The following is a 25,696-nucleotide window of genomic DNA, read 5'->3' on the forward strand; positions in this document are numbered from 1 at the left end:
TAAGAGCTTCCAAGGACATGTCAATCTCAAAAGTACTTTGACAATAAATATATTTAAATAATTTTACAAGTTTTTTCCCAAGTTAAAGAATATAGTGATTAGTTACATATGTGTTACTGTGTTAACCAGATTGTGTAATTTAAAATTTCTATCTGGCATTTTTTTAAAGCTAAATCTCAAACTTAGCAATTAAAAACAATTTTAGCATCACTTAAGCCAAACAAATCTCTTTCTTGGCCATCTTATGCATAATTGATGATCTCTCTTGGAAATACAGCCTTCCTTTCTTCCTTTTCCATTTGCTTGTCAGCCATAATCGTCTTCTGGGACACTCTGGCTATCTGAGCCTCCTCCGCCCTTCCCCTGATAAGCCACCTCTGGCTCACCTTTCTGTACCCTTTACCTGGAGCTGCTGGTATTTTATAAAAGTGGTAACTGCTTTCAGAAAAACAGGTTTAAACATTAGCACGGCAGTGTTGGGGGACATCTATAGGCTGTCTTCTAACATCAAAAGAGGAAGGAAGAGGAACTGATTGATTAATCAAGGCCATCTCACCATCCTACCTTGTACTCTCATCTATCTTCACACCTCTCACTATTCCAAAAAGAGACTCAGACACAAATCTTAAATTCATTTATCATCCAAATAAATGATCAACTCCAATCTGTAACTATTTATTACTATTCAAATAATTTCCTCTAATGATTATAAACTCTCTCCATCCATACATGTTTCAGGAATATTTTTTAGTGATTGGTTTTTGTACTTCAAAGTATAGAATATTAACAGAGCTTGACAAGTTATATTTCATACTCAAGGATCAAAATATTTTGAAAAGTCTAACAGTCTAATAATAAATAACAAGAGAGAACAAAAAAATGAAACAGATGCTTTCAGATATGACTATAAAAATAGAAATGAACTGAGTATTTAAATACTCAAGGCTTATTAATTATTACACCTAGTATTTACCGAACACTTATGTACCAGGTCTAGGCGTAAGCGCTTTCTGCTGTGTAACCCTATGTAACCACCACAACAACCCTACAATTTAACTATTGGTAGATGAGGGAACTGAAAACTGAATGGAAAAAACTTCCAAAAGTTCTCACAGTAAGCAAGTAGTGGGCATGGAGTTCACTCCCAGGATCGACTCCATCGTCCTTGCTCTTTAAATCATTATGCTCTTCTGCATAGATCAATGGTTTTCAATCCTATTAAGCTAAATACCCACCATTGGAAATAAATGTTATGTCATTACTAATTCACCATCCTAAAATAAAATATAATTTTCCTACAGATATAATTAAAACAAAAATAAAAACCATAGAAATCCATAGTTGTCATGTAAAGGAAAATCAGCACAATGCAAAGTGGAATAAAACATAATTCAGTAATAAATTCACTAGGATAATGATCTAAACAGCCAAAAGCGCAGACTGACACGGGTGTGTTACATTTTGACTCAAATACCACAAGCAGCATTGTCATCGGTGATGAGACCTAGACTAATGAAGACAACTCTTGTAAAGTTCCAGATGAAACAAAGTAAAAGCTTTCCACATACAGACAATGGTTCCATTCCAGCTCATTCAGTTGATATGAAAACCACATAAAGACGCCATGTGCTTATATGTAAAAAGATCATTTGGTTCTTCCTTCGGATAATTATAATTAGGTTCTTGACATATATGAGTGTCTGGTGGGACTTGTAAAAGTCAGCATTGTTAGGTGTCCTGAACACGGTTAGATATCCAGCCGCCCGAGAGCCCACTCACTAAATGCCAGGAGGGCCTTGTGATCACTGGCACAATCACAAAACACCCCGGTAAGGATATCAAAGGGCACTGAAGGGTGGGTTGGGGTTTAAGCAGGAGGGCCTCTTACAGACCTCTGGGAGTGGCCTACTTGGGGGTCCCCTTTCCTGGCCTATGGGCACCCAGATGCTGAACCCACACCTAGCTCCCACCCTCTGCTGCTGGTTTCTTGTGCACATTCTTCCAGCTCCCTTAGGAGAAACCACAAACTTGAGCTATAGCGCCACCTTCTGGAATATAAGAGAAAGGTTTCTAATAGCCAGCCTCAGTTGAATAAGAACAGAGACATAAAACTTTAAGGATGGGACTGCTACTTCAAAAAGCAGAAGTGTATACCTTCAAACACTATGAAAAATCGAGGAAATATGGTACCACAAATAGAAAAGTATAATTCTCTAGCAACCGAACTCAAAGACATAGAGTTGCAATCTAATTGATAAAGAATTCAAAGTAGCTGTTCTAAAGAAATTCAATTAACTACCAAAAAACTCAGAAAGAACTAATTGACCTCAGGAACAAATAATTTACAGAAGTTCTTTACCAAAGAGATTGAAATTATAAAAAACTAGGGGCCCAGTGCATAAATTCATGCACCTTGAAAGGAACTGTGGGTTGTGAGGCTGCGGTGATCACAGGGGCGGGTCTCAGCCCATCCACCATGCGCCTGTCCAGCCCCTCCTCCTGCTGCTGCCCTGTCTGCTGGCAGCTCTGCTCCCACCGCCACTGCTCCCATCACCACCACTCCCACGTGATAATGGCTCTGACCCTTCTCACACCTGACAGTGCGGAGCGATTGGGGTCTGTGCCAGCAGCAGGTACGAGAGGCAGCTGTTGGCCCTGATCACCCCTCAGGAGCAGGGGGAGGTGGAGAAGCCCTAAAGGGTGATCGGGGCCAGCAGCCACGGCTCGCACCCGCTGACGGCGCTGAGCAATTGGGGCCACCACCAGGCGCTGGCAGCAGGTATGAGCAGGGCCAGTGCCAGCAGCAGGTGTGGGCGCCTGCAGCAGGTGCAAGTGCCTGGCAGGACCATGGCACACGGGAGCAAAGAATTTTCAGTAACCACCAGAGGCTGGCCCCAACGACAGTGACCGGTGCCCTGCCTTGGTCTGGCGTCCCCTCTCACCAGCTCCACCATCCCACCATGGCCAATGCCCACCATATTCCACGCGCACCCCCTGGTGGTCAGCACATGTCATAGCGACTGGTTGTTCGGTTGTTCTCTCGTTCAGTCTATTTGAATATTAGGGTTTTATTTATATAGATAATCAAACAAATTAGGGAGCTGAAGAATTCAATAAATAATGAATGCAACAGAGAATATCGGTTAAAGGGCAGACCAAATGGAAGAATGAATAAGTGACTTGGGAGATAGGAATACAGAAATAATTACAAGAAAAAAAGCCCTAAGATATTTTAAAAGAGTGAAGGAACCCTACAAAAGCTATTAGATTTCATCAGAAAGGCAAATATAAGAATTGGTATAGCAGAAGGAGAAGAGAGGAGAAAGGCAGCAAGAGTTTATTTAAAGAAATAAAACTGAGCCTTGCTGGTGTGGCTCAGAGGTTGAGTGTCGACCTATGAACCAGGAGGTCACAGTTAGAATCCTGGTCCGACACCTGCCCAGGTTGCAGGCTTGATCCCCAGTGTGTGGCGTGTAGGAGGCAGCCGGTCAATGATTCTCTCTCATCATTGATTGATGTTTCTATCTCTCTCTCCCTCTCCCTTCATTTCTGAAATCAATAAAAATATATTTTTGAAAATAAGAAATAAAACTGAGGACTTCCAAAACCTGGGAAAGACTTAGACATACATCCATAAAGCTAATAGCTTGCCTCATTATCTCAATTCAAAATGATCTTATCCAAGACACATTAAACTATCAAAAGTCAAAGTAAGAAGGAGAATTAGAAAAACAGCAAGAGAGGGAAAAAGATTATAACCTATACAGAAACCCCCACAGGGCTATCACAAATTTCTCAGGAGAAACCTCCCAGGTCAGGAAAGAGTGGAATAATATATTCAGTACTGAAGAGTAAAGATGCCAGCCAAAAATACTTTATCTGGAAAAGTCATCCTTTAGATATGAAGTTACATAAACGATTTGCCATATAATCAAAGCCGAGGACGTTCACCACCGCTAGGCCTGCCTTTGTGAAAAATGCTGAGAGGAATTCTTCAGGCAGAAATGAAAAGACACTGGTCAGTTACATGAAAACGTCTGAAAGTACACAACTCTCTGTAAAGGTGAAGAATCCGATTAGAAAACTGTACTCCTATGTTATAATGCTGTGTGAACCACTTAACTATAGTATAAAGGTCAAAGGAAAATGGCATTTAAGATAACTGTCACTACTATAATTTGTTAATGAATCTACAACATAAAAAGAGATAAATGGTAACATCAAAAACATCAAAGGATTAAAAGATTAGAGCCTTTATAGGTGGATAAAGATAGTTGCTATAAGCATAAAATGGACTGTTTTATCTGTGTGATGTTTATTGTAAGCCTCATGATAACAAAAAGAACAAATCTAGAGTAGATTTACAAAATATAAAAAATGGGGAGACAGAGCATACTGCCATGGAAAACCATCTATTTACAAAGGTGGCCAGAAACAGAGGGAAAAGGAAACAATGGAGATATAAACCAACCTGAAGGCAAACAGTAAGATGGCATTAATATGCCCTAACTAGTTTGGCTCAGTGGATAGAGCGTCAGCCTGAGGACTGAAGGGTCCCAGGTTCGATTCTGGTCAAGGGCATGTACCTTGGTTGCGGGCACATCCCCAGTAGGGGGTGTGCAGGAGGTAGCTAGCTAATCGATGTTTCTCTCTCATCAATGTTTCTAACTCTCTATCCCTCTCCCTTCCTCTCTGTAAAAAATCAATAAAATATATTTTTTTAAAAAGATGGCATTAATAAGTTCTTACACATCAATAATCACTCTAAATGTAAATAGACTGAATTCACCAATCAGAGTGGCTGGATGAATAAAAATAAAAAAAAAAACAAGATTCAACTATATGCTGCCTACAGGAGATTCATTTCAGCTCGAAAGACACATATAAACTAAAGTGAAGGGATGGAAGAAGATATTCCAATGAAAATCAAAAGAAAACAAGGGTAGCCATACTTAGACAAAAGAGACTAAGTCAAAACAGTAACAAAGGACAAAGAAGGTCATTATATAATGATAAAGGGGTCAACACATGAAGAAGATATAACTATCATAAACATATACGGTGTCCTCAAAAATGTGTACACACATTTGAATAATTGTAGAAGCAGTGTTTATTAAAATACACTTCATTTTCAAAATTGAGCTATCAGCTGTTAAAGTGTGTATACATTTTGCGGGGACACCCATATCTATACCCAATATCAAAGCACCTAAATTAATTAAGCAAATAAACTGAAGAAAAAATAAACAACAATACAACAACAGTAAGGAACTTCAATATTCCACTGTCAGCAATGGCTAGACCATCCACACAAAAAATCACAAGGAACCATACAGTAGAACAAATGGACTTAATAGACATTATGAATGTTCCAACCAACATTAGCAGAACACATATTCTTCAAGTGCATACAGAACATTCTCCACAACAGATCATGTGAATAATAGGCCACAAAACAAGTCTTAGCAAATTTAAGAAAATTGATTATACCACCTATCTCTTCTGATTATAATGTTATGAAGTAAAAATCAGAAGAAGGCTGTGAAACCTACAAATATGTAGAAACAGAACAACACACTTCTGAAAAAACAATGGGCCCATGAAGAAATCAAAGGGAATAAAAAATTATTTTGAAACAAATCAAAATGGATACACAAAACATCAAATTTTTAGGATTCTGCCAAAGTAGTGCTAAGAGGGCAGTTTATGTTAATAAATGAATATATTACAAAATTAGAAGGGCTAAAATAAATAACCTAACTTTACACCTCATGGAACTAGAAAAAGAAAAAAAGTTATCACAAGAAAAGTTATCACAATGAAGAGTAGAAGAGAAATAAATGAAACAGGGACCAGAAAAACAGTAAGAAAAAAAACACACAACAGAACAGAATTGAAATGAAATGATTACAGAGAAAAATGCCCATGACGTTTCCAAAAGACAATAAAGAGAAAGCAGGTTGCAAGAGGATAACAATGCTAAGGAGGCGATCGTCCCACAGAGGACTGGGGCATGGTGCTGCCTCATTCACCCTCACACAGAGCGCGCCTGTGTGTGCCAGACTGTGGGAGGTTCACAGCAGCACCAGAGAGAGTCAGCGGTGCATGGACAGGGGCTGTGCCCTGTGCATATAAAAAAGATTCTGTGGGAATGAAATTAAGAGAGTGGTTCAGATTTATGGTGAGGCAGAAACACAAAGAAGGGAGAGAAGAAAGGATCATGCTCACTTTTATTTGGCCACAAACACAGCCCACCTTGTTCTGCTCGTATTCTATGATTACACAAGGTAAAAATGCCACGGGGTGACCATATGCAAAGCAGCCCTTTGTTTCCTTGCCTGATCTCCCCTGGCTGTTCCTAATCATCAATAGTTTCTTTTCTGTTTCCAAACTAAGCACCAGAGATTTAGAACACAAAGTACTTGAATAAAGTAGAACTTGAGCCCTGCATACAGAACAAGTTAAGCAAACAGCACGACTCTTTAATGTACCTCCCTTCTAACCAGATCAAGTTCAGGACAAACAGAGTTCTCTGGTAATTTGGTTTAGAATTGCTTCAAAAATTAGCGCATTTCAGTTGAAAACTTCTTTCCACCTTAATCATCTAAATAATTGTGTCCATTCTTGTCCCTTTTAAGAAAACAGCAGGGTTTCCTCTGGGATTCAGTAAATGGCCTTGCTCTTCCCACCAGTAGGCATGGGGGATAGACTCTGGTGCAATTCTCACTGTGTCCTCAAGATGGCAGGCAGGGACTTAGACTGAGCAAAGTTCTAAAGGCAGGTTTTTCTTCCTGATTCAGATCTCTTAATCTTTTTTTTTTTATATTTTAGAGAGAAAGAGGGAGAGAAAGATAGAAACATCAGTGATGAGAGAGAATCATTGATCAGATGCCTTCTGGGGATTGTGCCCACAAACTGGGCCTGTGCCCTGACCAGGAATCAAACTGTGACCTCCTGGTTCATAGGTCAACACTCAACCACTCAGCGACACCTGCCAGATAGGTCTCCTATTATTGAATTCATCAACAATCCCCCCCCCCCCCCCCGCCACTTTCTGGAGGTATAATTAAACATTTATAACTGTATGTATTTAAGGTGTACAATGTGATGACTTCCTATATGTATCTTTTGTGAAATGATTACCACCATCAAGCTAATTAACACTTCCATTACCTCACAGAGTTACTTTGTTTTGGGTTGGAAACACTCAGATCTACTCTCTTAGGGAATCTCAAGTATACAATATAGTATAATTAACTACTAGAGGCCTGGTGCACAGATTCATGCACTGGTGGGGCCCCTGTGCCTGGCACCGGCTCTCCAATATCCCCCGAGGGGTCCCAGATTGCGAGAGGGCGGTTTTCAGGTGATCCACCCTGGAATCGGGCTCCCTCCTCTTTGGTTGTGGGTGCGTCACCCAAGGACTGCCGCTGCCTAGTGACCGTAGCTTGGCAGCTCCTGCATTGAGCGTCTGCCCTCTGGTGGTCAGTGGGTCACTTAGGCTTTTATACTAGTACTAGGGGTCCAGTGCATGAATTCATGCACCTTAAAAGGAACTGTGGGCTGCGAGGCTGTGGTGGGCACAGGGGCAGGTCTTGGCCCATCCTCTGCGCCCCCACCTGGTCCCTCCCACTGTGGTCCTAGGTCCCCTGTCTGCTGACAGCCCTGCTCCCACCTCTGCTGCTCCCATGTGCTGATGGTGCTGGCCCCGCTCGCACCCACTGATGGCACAGAGTGATTGGGGTTGGAGCCAGCAGTGGATGCGAGTGATGGCTGCTGCCCCGATCGCCCCTCAGAAGCAGGGGGAGGTGGAGAAGTCCTTAGGGGTGATTGGAGCCAACAGGTGTGAGGACCAGGCAGGACTGTGGCAGGTGGGAGCAAAGAATTTTCAGTAACCACCAGAGGCTTGCCCTGATGATAGCTCCTGGTGCCCTGACTTCGTCTGGAGCCCCTGCTCACCTGCTCCACCATCCCGCAATGGCCGCCACCCGCCACATTCGGTGCTCTGCTGTTGACACCGCCATGTTCTTCGTGCACCCCCTAGTTGTCAGAGCATATCATAGCCACCAGTTCTTTGGTTGTTCTGCCATTTGGTCTATTTACATATTAGCCTTTTATTATATAGGATATATAGTCACCATGATGTACATTAGATTCCTAGAATTTATTCATTTTATTAAAAAGTCTACCTTTTAAACCAGTATCTCCCCATCCCCCATCCCCCCTCCAGTCCCTGGTAACCATCATTCTGCTCTCTGCTTCTATGAGTTTGACTTTCAACAAATATTTTTGGATGCACATTATGTCCCAAGGATTATGATAGATTTTGTTGGGCAATACCATCCAGGTTTTTTTTAATTATCTTTTTTTACCATATGGTTTGGGGGGGGCGGGTAGTGCAGGAAACCACTGGGTATTTTGTTTCAAGAAAAGGAGACACTACACTAATAATATTATATAGTGCACAGGAGGCTGCAACTAAAAAGTATGGAATAAAAGTAGCACATATAGCAATAATCAAGATAGAAGACTGAGTACACCTGGCAATTTTTTAAAATGCAGGATTACTACAAAAAAATCTGAGGTTTGACTTAAAAATCCCAACCCCTCTTATTTCTGAAAGTATTTCCTTTGGAATTTAACTTGCTTACAATAATAAAATTGTCAAACACATATTTCTCAGAAACCAATGTTAACCTTGCCAACTGAGTAGAGTTTGAATTGTTAATACTAAGAAATAAAACTTCACAGATTACTGAGAAGCAGAAATAAGAAATAAACCTTCACAATATTACAAAAGTGAATAAATAGAGCTGAATTTTAAAATTAAGGGAATTTGAAAGGTCAAGAGATGCCAAGTGGAAAAGGTTCCCTTTCCAGACCTTGACATTTAAATCTGATAAATTTCCTGTCTACTATGATAAGACTAGGCCAGGGTCTTGCCAGGGGTTCAGATTCCCGAATCCCGCTTTTCCTGAGGCTCAGAGCATTTCTGTCCTTGGGTTCCATGATACACCAAGTGTCCTTATAATGAAATTTCTGGCTGAAATTCTTTTCGTTGGTTTCTGTTCTTTTCAACCATAATAATCCCAACTAAAACAAAAGCTATAAACTATCCTGTCTAATCTTTGTATCCCCTTTCATATATCTCAGTCTCTCTGTGTGTAACCGATATGTTCAGCAGAGAGAAAACAATTAAAAACAGTAATATCTTGCTCATTAGTACGTGGAGAGTTTTAACCAAAGCTACAGCTAGTTGGGTTTCAGGTGGGGCCAGGTGGGACAACCCGCCTAGCATTAAAATACTTTCTGTTAAACTTCATTACCGGGGTCATCTATTGATAATTAATGGTGATAGCTGTAGCATGAATAGGGTTGGCTTGGCTTGTATCAAGATCCTAACTTATTTGAAGAATGAGTTTTTTGGATGTCTTTCTTTTTATTTTTCTGTTTGCATTCCATGATGCAAGCAAAATATAACAAAAGGCGAACAGCCGTTAGTGTAGAGCACACATCTGAAGAAGCACTCAGCCTGGAAGGTCTTCTGTTCCTGCCAAAAACAGAGGTGTCCCTACAGCCTCTTGCAACGGTACAATGTTACCCAGAGGGTGGCATCATGCAGTGCATGCATCAAAATGAGCCAAATCTCAGGATTTGGTACCCAAAAGCATCAAAACTGTTAAATCTTGTAATTCTGCCACTCAAAATTTTGCCTAAAAAAATATTTGATCAAGTACCTAGGTACATATTTTTCTCATGGCATCATCATAATAAGAACCTGGAAACAACCAAAGAAAGGGTCAAATGATACAGTAATGCTTTAAGTAAATTTTGTGGCAGGTATTCAACATTAAAGATTGCTAGTGTTTATTTATCAATATGGAAAGATAGTCATATGATTACCTTATAATACAAATAGCAATGTCTAATTTTTATGTTTCATTAAATGTGTCCATAGAAAAATTTTAAGATATATGCACAAACATTATAAAATCAGAAACTCTATAGGAAGTGTGGAAGCCTTATGAGTTTTATTTTTTTCCCTTTTCTATTATTTCAAAAATATTTTTTATAAAATGAATAAAGATTTTTATCTTAGAAACATTGATAATTATTTCAATCCTGTCCAGTCTGAGACAATATGACTTCCAGAGCCTATAACCAGAGAAAAAACCTCTCGTCTCAGCCTACACAATTTTTTACTACAGCATTTTGAGTCCTATATGGTATGGCTGAAAGTTGAAGCAGGAAATGGAAAGAGCATATAAAGCAGGAAGAAATTGACCCAACTGGAATGGGAGATGCTTTCCAGGAATATATCATATCATATAATTTCACTTACATATGGATCCTAAAAAAAATAAACAAAATAGAAACAAACTCATACAGAGAATAAATTGATAGTCATATTGAAGCGGTTTTGAGGAGTTGGGGAGATGGCTGGAAAAGATGATTGAGATTAAGAAACACAAATTGTGCCGAACCGGTTTGGCTCAGTGGATAGAGCATCGGCCTGCGGACTCAAGGGTCCCGGGTTCGATTCCGGTCAAGGGCATGTATCCTGGTTGTGGGCATATCCCCAGTGGGGGGCATGCAGGAGGCAACTGATCGATCTCTCTCATCGATGTTTCTGGCTCTCTATCCCTCTCCCTTCTTTGTAAAAAATCAATAAAATATATTAAAAAAAAAAAAAAAGAAACACAAATTGCCAGTTATAGAAAGGGTCACCATTTATAAAGTACAACATAAGAAATATAGTCAATGATATTGTAATAATGATGTACAGTGCCAGATGGGTACTAGGCTTATTGGGGTGATAACTGTTTAAGTTATATGAATATCTAACACTATGTTGTACACTGCAAGTAATATTATGTCAACTGTAACTGAAAAATAAATTTTAAGAATACATAAGATTAGATAGATAAAAGGGAAATCAATAGTATATCAAGACTTAGGTTTAAGATTTGCAAAGTGGATTTTGCAAGGTAATAAGTCACCTCATAGGAAGGTATTGTGATGTTTTCCCTGTGAGTACATAAGGTCCACTTGGTCTAACTTAACCCTCTCAGGGTAAACTAATTCTACAGGGCAGATGATGCATATATCAACATGAGAATGGAAGCCACTATACGGAAGGAAAAGTGAAAGTTTGAGTCTGGAGAATTCTTCATTGAATTCTTTTCTCACAAAACAGCAACTCTTTTCCAACTACTCTAACAAGTACTTAAGTTTTTATGATAAGCTAAAGAACATTACTTTTATACAACTATAAATGTCAGCTTGAGTCCTGGAATTAATATTCTAGTTGATGTTCCATTTTGTAGAGGACAAGATCTTTAAAGATTATTTCTTTGCAAGGTTCCAGCATTATGTTTGGAAAGTGTCATGCCTTAATAAAATAAAACCTTAATATGCTCTAAGGGAGATAAATTAAGATCTATTAAGTATCATAAAAGATAAGACCGAAAATATATTTTGTCTTGATTAAGCCCTAGACTGGGGCTTGGCAGAGTTTTTGTATAAATAGTCAGAGAGTAAATATTTTAGGCTTTGCAAGCTAAATGATCTCTGTTGCAACAGGACCACAAACAATATTTAAACAAATGGGAGTGGTTGTATTCCAATAAAACTTTTTTTTTTCACAAACAGATAACAGGGCCAATTTTGCCCCCAAAGCATAGTTTTCCAATCTCTAACTTAGAAAATTTAAAGTAAACTTCACCAACACCCATTTAATCCACACTCAAAAATTTTCCACAGAAATATAATACTTAACTAAATAAGCTGAGATTGTGTTATTTAAATATTCTGTTGACATATAAATTGATCAGTTGAATATTTTACTAGATTTTATGTAAAATGAGTCACTATTACTTACCAGATGTAGTTATTTTTTTTCTAGAAAGTTTTCATGTGTTCGAAATTCAAACAGTATAAACTGATCAGGTCTGATCTTTATATATTTACATACATCTACTTTTAAAAGTAATACATTTTTTCCTGGAGCATGAAGGATGCATGCTCCTCCCATGAACAGTCACCTTAGCATTCTGTGTAACTGACTACTTCTTCCCTCCCCCCTGACTTTTAGAATCTATTGACATTTCAACCAAGTTTCCAGTGGTACCTAGGCAGCTATTTACCTTCATACTTCCTCCTGTGACCACCTGTGGCAGGCCTAGGAACACTTCGTCTTGTCAATTCTTCATCCCACTCAGACCCAAGGGAACTTTAACAATACTCCTCCAATCAATTCTATGGATCACTGAGAAACTCAGGGGGAAGAGGGGGAGGGGGAAGAAAGCAATCTCTGTCCCCTGGATGCACAAATACATTATGTTTCCATTTTCATCTCCCCCCACTACCATGAGCTCGGTGGTATGGAGGAACTGGCATGCTGCTACTCTGTAAGATCTCAGACGGGGAGGGGGAGTAGGTTCCAGACCACTCTCTCTCTCAGATCCCCAAATCCTATGGCAGTGAGGTTGGGGAGAAGACTGAGGGGGTGAGCAGGACGTCAGATTCTCAAGAACTACAACCTAACCTGCTTCATTTCCATATGTAGTTCTTTATATCTGATAGGGAGGGCCCTTAGTTTTGCACATAAAGGTAAGACTGAGTCCCTTTACGTTTAAATTGGTCTGTCTTTGTCACCTCTCCCTGTATGGAGTGGGTGATGGGGTGGTTCACAAACAAAACAAAGTATGACCTCAGGAACCTTTGAGCCTTTATTCTAAGCGATCCCCATCTCTAGTTGTGAGCAGCCTGTGGGTGAGAGCTGGTAAGAACATGTCTCTGTGGCTTGTAGAAGGGAAGGAAAAGATTAAACAATGAGAATGTGTTAAGATTCTTAGTTTTTAAAGCATTTTCAGGTGAGAGGAATGTAATACAAATGCATGGAATAGCTATTCAAGGACGAAGTGTTTGGGAGGTAGAATAACGAAAATAGTTATGAAAGGCAACTTACAGCTGAATAGAATTGTGAATGTTTTGTGCTATTATATTGTACGATGACTCAGCAGTCAGAAAGACCCAGTTCAGAGTCCTCAGTTCTCTATTTGTTGTCACGGAGGAACTTTTGCTCCTAAGTCAAACCACGCCATTTGCACAATGGATCTTTATATCCCCAGTTCTTTGAAGGTTCTTCTCCTGAATAGTTCCCCTCTCTCTCCTACATCATCCTTTTACTCTCTCCACGGGGCCATTCTTATCAACATACTTACACGCTCCAACATCTGGCTTCAAAAAAGACAACACAACTCCCTCCAGCTATACTAGTAAACCCTTTACTCTGCTCCCATTTACAACAAACGTTTTCAAGATTTGGTCTGAACTCGCTGTCTCCATTACCTCACTTTCCATTGCTAGGGAGGCGCTGACTGTGTCTTAGTTCCTTCTAAATAAGAATGCATCCTAATCACCCATGCAAACCTCAATTATGAAGATCATCAGTGAACAAATATGCTGGGCAGTTCTCAGACCTCATACCCTGAGGCTTCTTGGCAGCATCTGGTGCAGCCCATGATTCCCTCCTTGTTGAAGTACTTTCTCCAGTTGACCTCCAGAATATTCTATTCTTCGGCCACGCCTCCTATCTCATTCTCCATTGTTCTGTCTCCTTTGCTGGCTCCTCCTTAGCTCTCTTCTCTATCTTCACCTTCCTTTATGAGCTCAGCCAATACTCTTGCTCTAAATGGTTTTAATATCATTTTAAGCTGATGATTCCTGAACCTTTCATTCTCCTGATATCATCTCTGAGGTCCAGAAAGCCTGCTCTATATCTCTAATCAGATATGAATTAGTCAGCTCAAATTTAATTGCCTTGAATAGACCTCAGAATCCTCTCTCAGTCCAAAGACATAAAAACAGCAACAAATATTTAACACTAGTTAATAGTTTGTTTTTCACAAGGACATGAATTACAAATTCTGAAACTATTTTGTGTATATTCCAGGATAAAACAAATGGGTTAATTTATTGAAAATAATGGTAACCAAGTTTCTCATTGATGGGAGAAGATATTACAAATACAGAAATGGAGAAGTCTAGACTATAATTGAATGTATTAGTATGAGCTCATAATGTTTGACACAGTAAATAAATATAAATGAGCATGCGCGCGCGCGCACACACACACACACACACACACTACATTACTCACACAGCCCATCCTGTTGGGAAGGCTTAGCAGCATTGACTCCCCAGGAGCAATGAACACACCTACTGCATAAATCTTCATTTCAAAATACCACTCCTCACAAAAAGGATTCAGAGTTTCTTGGAAAACCAGAGCAGAGAGAGTAGTAGGTGAGGCTGAAACATCTTTCTGTGCCAAAGAGTATGGAGTTGTTCAAAGAACAATGGGGGCGTGGAAAAAGGACACAAGAACTAGCATGAAGAGATGCCCACTGCCTAAACCTTGGAAAAATTGAGCACCAACATAATTGATAGTAATAGATAATAATTCTTCAAATAAAATAAAAATCCATGAGTCAGTACTAATATTAACAAATTAACAAGTCCAGGAGAAAGTAAAGCTTTACCTTACCGTGCAAATAATGTAAAAGCAATGACAGAGTTGGGGCGGGACGGCCGGGGGTGGGGGGGGGTGAGAATTGCCATTTTGCAACCATCTTTTGTAAGAAATGATTTTGGCAAGAATCATCAATGGATGATAAAAGCTTGTGGCTGTGTGTCTGATGAGGAACAGAGTGCTGACCTAATCTCTGAGTATTTCCCCATAGATTTTCATTAATGAGAAAGGGAAATACAGTAGCTTTACAGTATAGGACACCACCTTAACACAGTAATCAAAGTCAAGACAAAGTAGGTGTACAGTTGTAAGTTTATTCTTGTATTATTTAGTTATCAATTATTGCATTAGCTTCCGTACGAACAACTATATTCCTGCTGAAAATGCATAGGTTCATGTAATCAAAGAAACCAAAGATAAACCCAAATTGAAGGGCATTCTAAAAATGTACTTTGCCTATTCTCTTTAAAAAAATGATCAAAGTCTCACAAGACAAAGAAAGAAAAAGCCAAGAAACCATGCCAGGTTAGAAGAGATGAAAGGCACGGGGAAACTAAAAGGAGTGCACGGCACTGGAATGAATACTGAGCTGAGGGAGGAAAAGACAGCAGAAACTGACAGCATCTGGTTATAGGACATGAACTGGGCGAGAGGTAGTATGCAATAGTACATGTTCTGATTTGGATCATTTCACTGTATTTATGTAAGCGAGTGTCCTTGTTCTAGGACATGCACACGGAAATAGTAAAGGCTAAAGGGGTGCTCTGCAGTTATTTTTAAAATGATTCAGGAAGAGAAAAAGTGATAATGAAAAGGGGGAAGAATGTAAACAAGTGATGAATCTGAATATGGAATAGAGTCCTTTGCACCATTTTTATAACTTTGCCATGACAATGAAATTATAGGAAAATTAACAGTTACAAAATGTTTATGCTTTTGTTGTTTTAGAAGAATCGGGAGTGGCAAAGAGGTCATAAATAATGCCAGAAACTAGTATCAAATACAGCCAGAGTAAAGGAGCAGGCGACAGAAGTCAGAGTGAGCTGAGAGGAAGCAGCTGCAGAGTTTTAAACGTGACAAGGGAAGCTGCTCCCCTGGCTGGGCCAGTCTAAAGCAGGGCCTCACTAGTGATGGCGGTGAAGGCTAAGGAACGCAGAGGACAGTCATCAAGGCAATGTTTGAAATCCACAAAGATGACAAGGTGGTCCAGTTGTAGGCAAAGACTTCTTAAGCCTAAGGTGGCATAAGTGGGTAATATTGGGGGCCCAGAGAAAGATACCAACAAGGGTTAGTGGAGGAGCAGTAAGGTCAAAGCAGAAAATGGGAGCTTAATCTGTCCTTACCCATCCAAGGTCAATGAGAAGGAGAGGCAGGGGGAAAAGGCCTCTATTTAAGGCGGTAGCCAGAAAAATGGTGTCATCAGGAAAAAACATGTCTCACTTAAAGGAAAGGAATAGGAAAATGCCAGGGAAATGTCAAAACTGCAGGCTGTCTCTTCAGGAAATGGGTTTGGGAGGCTGGATAGCCACACTTCACACTATCTACAAAACCAACTCAAAATGAACTAAGAACCTAAATATAGGAACTAAAGCTATAAAACTCTTAGAAGAAAACAGAGGAAAATCTTCATGACATTGGATTTGGCAATAGGACACCAAAAGCGTAAGCCACACGAGGAGAAAATAGATAAATTGTACTTCAGCGAAACTGGAAATGTTTATCCATCAAAGGAAATATCAAGAAAGTTTAAAAAATCAACCCACAGAATGGGAGAAAAAATTTGCAAATCATCTCTCTGATAAGGGTCTTAATATCTGGAATATAGAAAGAACTCTTTCAACAAAACAACAAAAAGTCAATTTAAAATGGCAAAGAACTTGAATAGACATTTCTGAAAAGATATATAAAAGACCAACAAGCACATGAAAAGATGCTCAACATCATTAGTCATTAGGCAAATGCAAATTTAAATAATAAGATACCACCTTACACCCACTACCTAGCCATAATTTTAAAAAGAAAGAAAAATAACAAGTATTGACCAGCATATGGAGAAACAGGAACCCTCATACATTCCTGGTGAGATGTAAAATGGCACAGCCACTGTGGAAAATAGTTTGGAGGTTCTTTAATGAACTAAACTTAGAATTATAATATGACCCAGCAATTCTACTCCTATATTGTGTGTGTGTGTGTGTGTGTGTGTATCAAAAAGAAAATTTGTAAACAAATGCTCATAGCAGCTCTATTCACAATATCCATAATGGATGAACAGATACACAAAATGTGGTAAATACATACAATGGAGCATTATTTAGCTAGCAAAAAATGAAGTACTGATACATGCTACAACATAGATGAACCTTGAAAATGTTAAGCTAAAGAGGCCAGACATATAAGGCCACATATTATGTGATTCCATTTATATCAAATATGCAGAGTAGATAAATCCATAAAGACAGAAAGCAGATCAGCAGTTGCCATGGGCTGGTAGGGGGAGGGACTAGGGAGTGGCTACTTAATGGGTACAGGTTTCTTTTTGCTGGGATGAAAAAGTTCTGGAACTAGGTCAGTGATGGTGAACCTATGACATGCGTGGTTGATTTTTTGGTTGACTTTTCTTTGTTAAATGGCATTTAAATATATAAAATAAATATCAAAAATATAAATCTTTGTTTTACTATGGCTGCAAATATCAAAAAATTTATATATGTGACACGGCACCAGAGTTAAGTTAGGGTTTTTCAAAATGCTGACATGCCAAGCTCAAGAGGTTCGCCATCACTGAACTAGGTAGTGATGATGGTAGCACAACATTATGAAAGTAATTAATGAACTGAATTTTACACTTTAAAATGGTTAAAATGCTAAGGTTTTCTTTTTTACATGTATTTTATCACACACACACAAAACCAAAAAAACACAGAGATGCCCTGGCCTGTGTGGCTCAGTTGGTTGAGCATGGTCTTGTGTCGCCAGTTTGATTCCCAGTCAGGGCATATGCTTGGGTTGTGGGCTCCATCCCCAGTAGGAGGCATTCAGGAGGCAGCCGATAGATGGTTCTCTCATCCATGTTTCTCTCTCTCCTTTTCCCTTCCTCTCTAAAAATCAATATTAAAAAAAAAAAAATGCAGGATCATTTCAGAGAAAATATAAGGAGCTAGAGAGGAGTGAAGTTATACCAGGTGTCTGGGGGATGGAGCACAGGCAGATGAAAGAAGCCACATGAAATCATCAGAAAGCAACTTTGGAACCACATTCTGAAGAGCTTTGAACATCATATTAAAGAGTTTGCACTTACTCTAGAAACAATACAGAACCACTGAAGAGTTTTAAGCAACAGGATAGACTGATCTGACAGCTCTAATGTTTCTGTAACACCCTTTTGAAGAGAGGCCCAATATGATATCTAAACAACTATCAGAAGCTCTTACTGAGTTTCGTTAGCAAACTTGATTTAAATTGTCTCCTCCTCTTTCCTAGGAAGCCAGGGCTCAAAAGTCCTCTCAGTTTATAATTTTTTTTTTTTAATTTCCTTCTTCAACTGTAAGCCAAAAGAAGTAGCCAGACTTGTGGCCATCCCTAAGAACATTTTAATATCTCTCTTAGGAGACTTCTTACAAAAGGAGATGAATGCCTCCCCAAACAGTTAGTGGATTGAAGGTCTTGGCTATTTTAAAAGGAAAACTTATTAACAAAAATATTCCCCCTGCTCCCAGGCAGCTCTGAGGCCTCCTCCCAGCTGTGGGATGATCCTCTGTGCATAAGCACAAAAGCCAGGGCTGCTAACATTTCAGGGCAGAAAGTCAACTCAGCCGCCTGCAAGTCTGACATGTAAGGCATGAGGATCTATCTTTAATCAAAAGCACAGACAGCTGGCACTTTGGGCACTCCAAGAACGCAGGCAGGAATCCTCTATGATCCAACCTGATCAACAGCTCACATGAACACCTGATGCTGAGGGGCTTAGCAGGATCCATTGTTAAGGCTCTACTCTCCTAGACAAACGCGATCCTGTTAGATGAGTTCATAAATCTCATAGAGGCCTCATTAGCATAGCTCCCCATCTGTACGCCTTGCCTGGATTTTAAGTTAATATGACAGCTTCAGACTCAAATATTCAACTAAATAATATATTTTTAAGTCAACCATACGTTAGCCAGGGTTTATTAAGTCCCTACATGAGTTACGCATTCTATTCCCTCTGGGCTCATCTACCACTATTGGCCCACTAGCCATAACTTTTGCCCATTTATCTCATTTACTGTGTCTTTCTTAAGTGTCTGTTGCTAAAGATATAAAGATGGATAAAGCATGGTTCCTGCCTTTAAGGTATCATATTAGCCCAGTAGAATATGGACCTTGGGGCTGTTGTAGGAACAGGTATTTTTCACGTGTATGTGTCTCTCCGGCACTTGCTTTAATATCTGCCAAATCTGTTCCCAAATGCTTTAGAAGCTTTACAAAATGAGAGACACCTCCTCATTCTTTACCCTGAACTAGTTTTTTGTTTTTGTTTTTTTACCTCTTTGCTCTTGGAGGAGAAGGCAGGTAACTGATTTGTATCTTAGAATGCTGATAAGCTTAGAATAGGCCATCTCTACACGAGCTCAATTTCACCTTCCCAGACACTTTCTTCTGTGATCCCATGGGCAAATGTAGGTGAGTCAGAGGGAACACTGGGTTCTGCAGTTCTAATTCCTCTCTCCCTAAACACACAAAACCTTCAGTTCAGAAGGCAGATCACAGTCTTATCCAGCCATCTTATGGACCATCTGATCTCCATTTCTTTCCCAAATAACAAAAGTGAGATTCTATTAAAGGGAAGAGCAGAAGCAATAGGGGAGGTGAAAAGGTTCAAAGCTATATGAAGTAGGAACTAAATTTACCGTTAGCAAAAATAAAAACCCTAATACTGAAAATCCTTAGCAAAGAAGTGAAACCCATCACTGGACATGTGATGCGGAGGCTGGATGGTCATGGCAAGGGGCTCTAGATGGTATCTACAACTTGAATGAGAAATTCAAAATTCTCTGAGAGCCAGGTACATTATGCAGTCAGAAGACTCCATGCTGCTATCAGACAAGTAAGTACAACCTAGACTGGCTCTCTTTCCCCACATAGCAGGAGAGGCCTCCAGGTGTCAGTGAAAGCTAGACAATAAAAACAAGTCCTTAGTTTAAAGAAAAGAAGAAAGTAGCTTGTCTAAATTTATACTCAGAGACAACTGTCTGGACATGTTTGAGATTTTAAAAAATAATAACAGGAATATATATAAATATAGAAACTCACAAATATTATCAAAAAAGCTAATGAACGTGATAATAAATTAACTCCCAATTTTTCTCATAGTAGCAGAATGTCTACTTTAGTAAACCAATGTCACTTTTAACACATTGTGGACGGATCACGAGAATTCTTGTGTTTTCTGTTCTAAGGTTTGTAGCCACTCATACTTTAAAACGATATTAGCTTGTAAGAACATGTAATAACTTCAAAATGCAATGGGTATTTCATTTTAAAGCGTGCCTTTAACATTTATGTAAAACGATTTTTGTACTCGTTCAATAGAAACTTATCTGGCCCCTGGGTAAAGCTAGCAATAGAACTACTCGTCTGCAATGTGTTAAGAGGGAGAAACAATGGTTTCTATTGATCAGATATGCAGCAAATGGCAAAATTACTTTAATAAACTTTCATTCCCACCTGGGATCAGCACAAGCATCATGTGAAATGGACAGTTGTTGGAGGCTCACAGCTATTGATTAATTCCCAGGACTTTAGCTGACTTTTCCACACTCCCCAGGGCAATAATCTCGTTTTAGAGTCCTACTGGCAATTTGAGAGAAGGGAATTGCCTCTGCCACAAACAATCAAGTAAAAACCATCCACTCCCCTCACCTGTATGAACCTAAACTGCCATGCTTAGATTAGATTGGCACCCCCAGAAAATGTCACATCTGTCTACTTCAGAAGTCAATGTGTCCTTGTGGGTGCCTTACCTGTACTTTTGAATTAGCCATGTTAGTGAGAATTAGCTACTCTCTTTGCCTCCAAAACAAAACTGTCCCTGAGGAAATAAAAACCAGTACCTGTATACCACTTCATGCTTCTAAGACAACACTTTCATCCACATTTGTTACTAACAGTAATCCTACTATATAAGTAAAAAAAATTCCATGTCTGTTTTATAGGTGAAGAGATGGAGGCTCAGCAATTAACCCAAGTTTGCACATTAAGTTAACTTCCAATTTGTAAATTTTTCTACTCAGCTCTAAGAGCAAATAGAAATAAGCAAAGATCCATGTTCTATTAAAAACGTTTTAAATTTCCAGAGAAAACTTCCATACAAAGGTCAAATAAAGAGACAAATGCGAATGTGGTTGTCCAACAGAAAAAATAATTAAAACATTCAATACTGTCAACTAAAGCAATTTTTGTCAAATTTGAGCTAAGGAGATTCAACTTGTAGAAAGATTGTAACACTGTAAACAAAATGAAAAATGGACATATGTGTACATAATTCTCCATGTCTTTGGCAGAAACTGAGTGGATTTTGAGCCCATTTTACTTAATGTTTGTTTGTAAGGCTTAATTTCATTATTTTTTAAATTTTATTGTAAGGAAATAGGAGAAGTAGAAAAGTAGAAGTTATGGAGATTTGAGAAAAAGCCCCAATAATATAGCCATTTATACCCTCCTGAGCTCTGGACTGAGATAAACAGAAGAAGTCAGGCAGATGGGACTGGAAATGTCACCTTTATCTTTCATGAGCTGTTGGAGGATATGACTTAGGTGGGAGGCAACAGAGGTTCCTAATAATGTCACCTGAACAGCTTTACCCAGAAGCAGGACCTGGCACAAGTCGTTTGTTTGGAAATTAATCTAAACAGAAGAGTGGGGGAGCGAGACAGGAGAGGGAGGAAAGCCATACATCCTAAAGCCAGTTGTCACTGTGGGCAGCCTGAGCTCGATCCCTCTGGGAACTCTGGGAGAAAGCAGAGGACACACCTGAGAGTTCTCTCAACTTAGTGTCTCTGAAACTAGCCCGTTTGTTCATCAACTCCCACTCCATCCTGTATGAGAGCTGCCTCCAGGGACATCAACCCTAGGGCACTTCCAGCTTGTCTTGTGCAGGGGCCAAGCAGGCTCTTGTGGCCAGGAACACACTCAGACAGGAAGTACAAGTGTAATGAGCAGCCTTCTGCCCATAGAGGTGAAGTCAGGGAGGAGAAAGTGGGTCAGTCGCGGGATTTGCTACACCCATCGAGTCACAGGTAGCACTGCCCAATCCAAGCCTCCCCAATGGGGCACGTATCTCTAAGCTTACCACGTGGCCAAGAGCAGACCAGATCTGAGGCTTTCCTGAGCAAAGAAAGAGAAAGGGACTGAGCCGTGCATGCTCAGTTCCTCACCCAAAATCACATCAGGTAAGTCATTCCTCTGCAAAGGAGTAAGTGAGGGGGCTAGAGGGACCAGGTGTGAACTCTGACGAAGCTATGATGGGGAAAGGGTGCCCTCCGAACAGCAGTAATCCTCAGTGAGAATTTCAGCAGTTGAGAGAAGTATCTAGAAAAATCATCTAGAACAGTGGTTCTCAACCTTGGCTGCACATTAGAAACACCTGGGAATCTTTTTAAAATCCTGATTTCTGGGCCTCATCCTCCGGAAATTCTGTTTCTTTGTTACTAATGTTGTGGCCCCGCCCCATAACAAAGAAACGGAATTTCCGGAGGATGAGGCCTAGAAATCAGGATTTTAAAAAGATTCCCAGGTGATTCTAATGTGCAGCCAAGGTTGAGAACCACTGATCTAGAAGGTCTTCACTCATCTTTTTATCTCTTGTTACCAAATAGAAACCGGGACAAGACATTTTTTCTGGCTTGACTTAGGTTTCACTGAATTATTAGCACATCTCTACGTAAATAATAGAAGGAATAATTTGGGCACCAGAGAGCCAAAATAAAAACATTTAAAAGAGAGTCAACTGGCATAAAAATTACTTTCAGACATAAATATATGCCTCTCAGGGAGAATTCCAGATCACAACCCAGTTATGGGTAGTGAAGTCAGACTACTTTAAAATATTTTTATATCCCCCAAATACCAAGTAAATTGAATTCAAAAGGCAAGACGTGAGTAGGTAAAAAAAAAAAAAAAAAATACGATGAATACCAAAATAGCTTAGTAAATAACTTGTCATAAAAAGAGAGAAGTTTTTATAAGGTTATAGCATACTTATACTAAATAACATCTGGATGTGGAGGACCAACACACACCCACTTGATTCAAAAGGGAAGCCTTTCTGACATGAAGTATATATGGCAGCCCAGTGTGCATAAACAGGCATATATAAGGTGCATGTGTTGTGTATGTATTGATGTATCTATACCACTGACTTATAGGATGAAGACTAAATAATGGCCTTTGGCAATTTTCGGTCCTGTGGAAAGATGGGATCAATACAGGGCTATGAAGTTCCCATACAAAGGCAAGTGTGTGCTGAGTCAGGGGACTACCTTTGAGAGCCAAAGATAATGCATTTATTCATTCTTCATTCATTCTTCAGCAACTGAATACCTACTTGGCAGATGGACTATTAGGGAGATGGCAGAAGAGAGGTTGTATTAGTTGCTGCAAAACAAATGAACCCCTGTGCAACAGCTGAAAACAACTATTTTCTCAGAGTTCCCAGTGTCAGGGCTCAGAGAGGCTCAGCGGGTGGACCTGGCTCAGGGTCTCTCAGGAGGTTGCAGTTAAGACACCAGCTGGGGCTGCGTCATCTGAAGTGTTAACTAGCTGGGGGATCCGCTTCCAGGATCATGATGGGACCGTGGCCCTCAGTCCTCAGTCGCTCACCACCCAGACCTCCCCAGAGGACTGCTCCCGGCACCGCAGCTGCCTCCCTAGGAGCCTGTGATCTCAGAGAAAGAGAGAGCAACCAAGAAGGGAGCTGCCTGGCTCTCTTTTGAGAACGTGTGTATTTGGAGCCTCCAGTCCCCATGTGAGAAGTCCCCCTTCCCGGAAGCCACCAGGCTGGTGAGAGCACTCAGAAAGGTCACCAGGGATCCTCAAACTTTTTAAACAGGGGGCCAGTTCACTGTCCCTCAGACCATTGGAGGGCCGGACTATAGTTTAAAAAAAAAACTATGAACAAATTCCTATGCACACTGCACATATCTTATTTTGAAGTAAAAAAAACAAAATGGGAACAAATACAATATTTGTATTTTCATGTGGCCCGCGGGCCGGAGTTTGAGAACCCCTGGGTCACACAGACCCAGAGGAAGATGCCAGAGAAGTCCCAGCTCCGGCAGCCCTCGGCCCAGGCAGCAGACATGACCTCCCAGCCAGAGGGACTGCAATCCCATCAGAGGCCCTGAGTGAGAACCACACTGAGCGCAGCCATGTCAGCACTATCGGAGCTAGGACTTGATGGTTAGGGCTTTGAGCCACTATTTCAGGGTGGTGTGTTACACAGTAACAGACAACCTGGCACAGATCTCATGAAGAATAAAAACTCCTTGAACTTCAACTAACCAGCATATCTTCTAAGCAGGGGGGTTAGAAGGCACTGTTTGAGGACAGACTCCAGTGTATCTTAGACGGGTCTGGGGAATCTGGAAGCCAGCGAGTTCATTCTTCTGGCCTCCTCTCCCTCCTCCGTGGGCAGGCCTCTCACAGCACTGGTTTTTATGCCGACACTTGCTCTGTCAAACCTCCTTCATCACAAAACAAACCCAACACCACTTTCTAGCCCCTCAGCTTGGAAGTTCTAGTGCCCCTCGCCTCCAGAAATGGCCATTTTGACTCTGAGGAGATGGTTTTTTTGGAAGATGACAGCACCAAAGGGGTCGTTTCTAATACAGCATTAATATAGTTCTCACCAGCCTCTTGTCTTAAGCAACGTGTGAAACGCTCAGGGGTGGCTCCTTTCAATCACACACCAGGAGGCATTTTACTTATTAAAAGGCGCCAAGCACAGGCAATGAGCAACAACGCATTGCCCCACCCCCACCCCCACCCCCCAGGTCTAATTTACAGGAGGCGACCTGTGCAGGTATGCAAGCAGCCTCAGGAAAAATAAGTAGAGCATCTGTCAGTGCCACCAATGCCCTGCCCTGCCCCAGAACATCCTAATCAAGGTGGGAAGAGAGCAGGGGGTGGGTGGGTGGCAGGCAGTCAGCAAACTAAGCAAGAGGAACTGGGAGGGAAAGGTGGAGTAGGGAGAGGTGAAACACCTGAGCTTGTAACTCAACATCAATCATTTCTCCCTAAGTCTGTGGCAGCACCCTGTGGAAGCTAGAGTTGTACATACGCCAAATATGAACTCAGTGACCAGGTCCTCCTTCCCACAGGCGACCGAAAACCAAAATGTCTCTGCTGTGAGCCCACTGCCTGCGTATTGGATGGCCTGCTGGTCTCAGCGGCCTCTGCGGCAGGGTTTTGGCATTTGCATACCGGCCTTTAACTCTGGGCCAGCTCTGCCATCTATCACATGGCAATATGAAAATGTGGTCTTGGAGTACCATGTCCGGTTCAGTCACTCTGCAGGTCAGCTCCTGGGTCTTCACACCAAACAAAATACCTTACTAGATAGGATCTTACTTCCTAACAAAAGCATTACAGTTAGGCATTCCCCTGTTATGTTAACTAATTAAATAACAGAAGGGTGTTACCGTATGTATGAGTTCTCAACAAATGACCTTGGCCTTAATCTGCATGTCTGAGAGCAGAACCTCTGCAGCTGAGGTTCTCAATTTCAGCAACACACTGGAGTCAACGAGAGAGGCTTTAAAAATGCTGATGCCCAGGCTGCCCCAGCCCAATCATATTAAAATCACCGGGGTGGGGGGAGGAGGGCAGGCATTGGTATTTATTAAAGCTATCTCATAATTCAAATGTGCAGCTAGGTGAATTTCTGCTTTATGTTATGTTTATGTACAGTAAATCCTCACGGTTAGCAGAATTAGTGTTGTATTACTAGTATATGTATAAGACAGAAATATATATTTGAAATATATCTCCAAAAGGCCTTGACAAAGGGTGTCTTGACTCATATTTCTTCAAAAGTGAAAGAGAAAATTAAGTTGCATGAAATATAGTAAAATATGCTTAAAAATACTGTCTCCCCCAAAATCCTACATTGCACTATAGCTA

The sequence above is a fragment of the Myotis yumanensis genome, unplaced genomic scaffold, assembly GCF_028538775.1.
Source record: "Myotis yumanensis isolate MYYU_CA2020_CCGP unplaced genomic scaffold, mMyoYum1.0.hap1 SCAF_15, whole genome shotgun sequence".
Classification (NCBI taxonomy): domain Eukaryota; kingdom Metazoa; phylum Chordata; class Mammalia; order Chiroptera; family Vespertilionidae; genus Myotis; species Myotis yumanensis.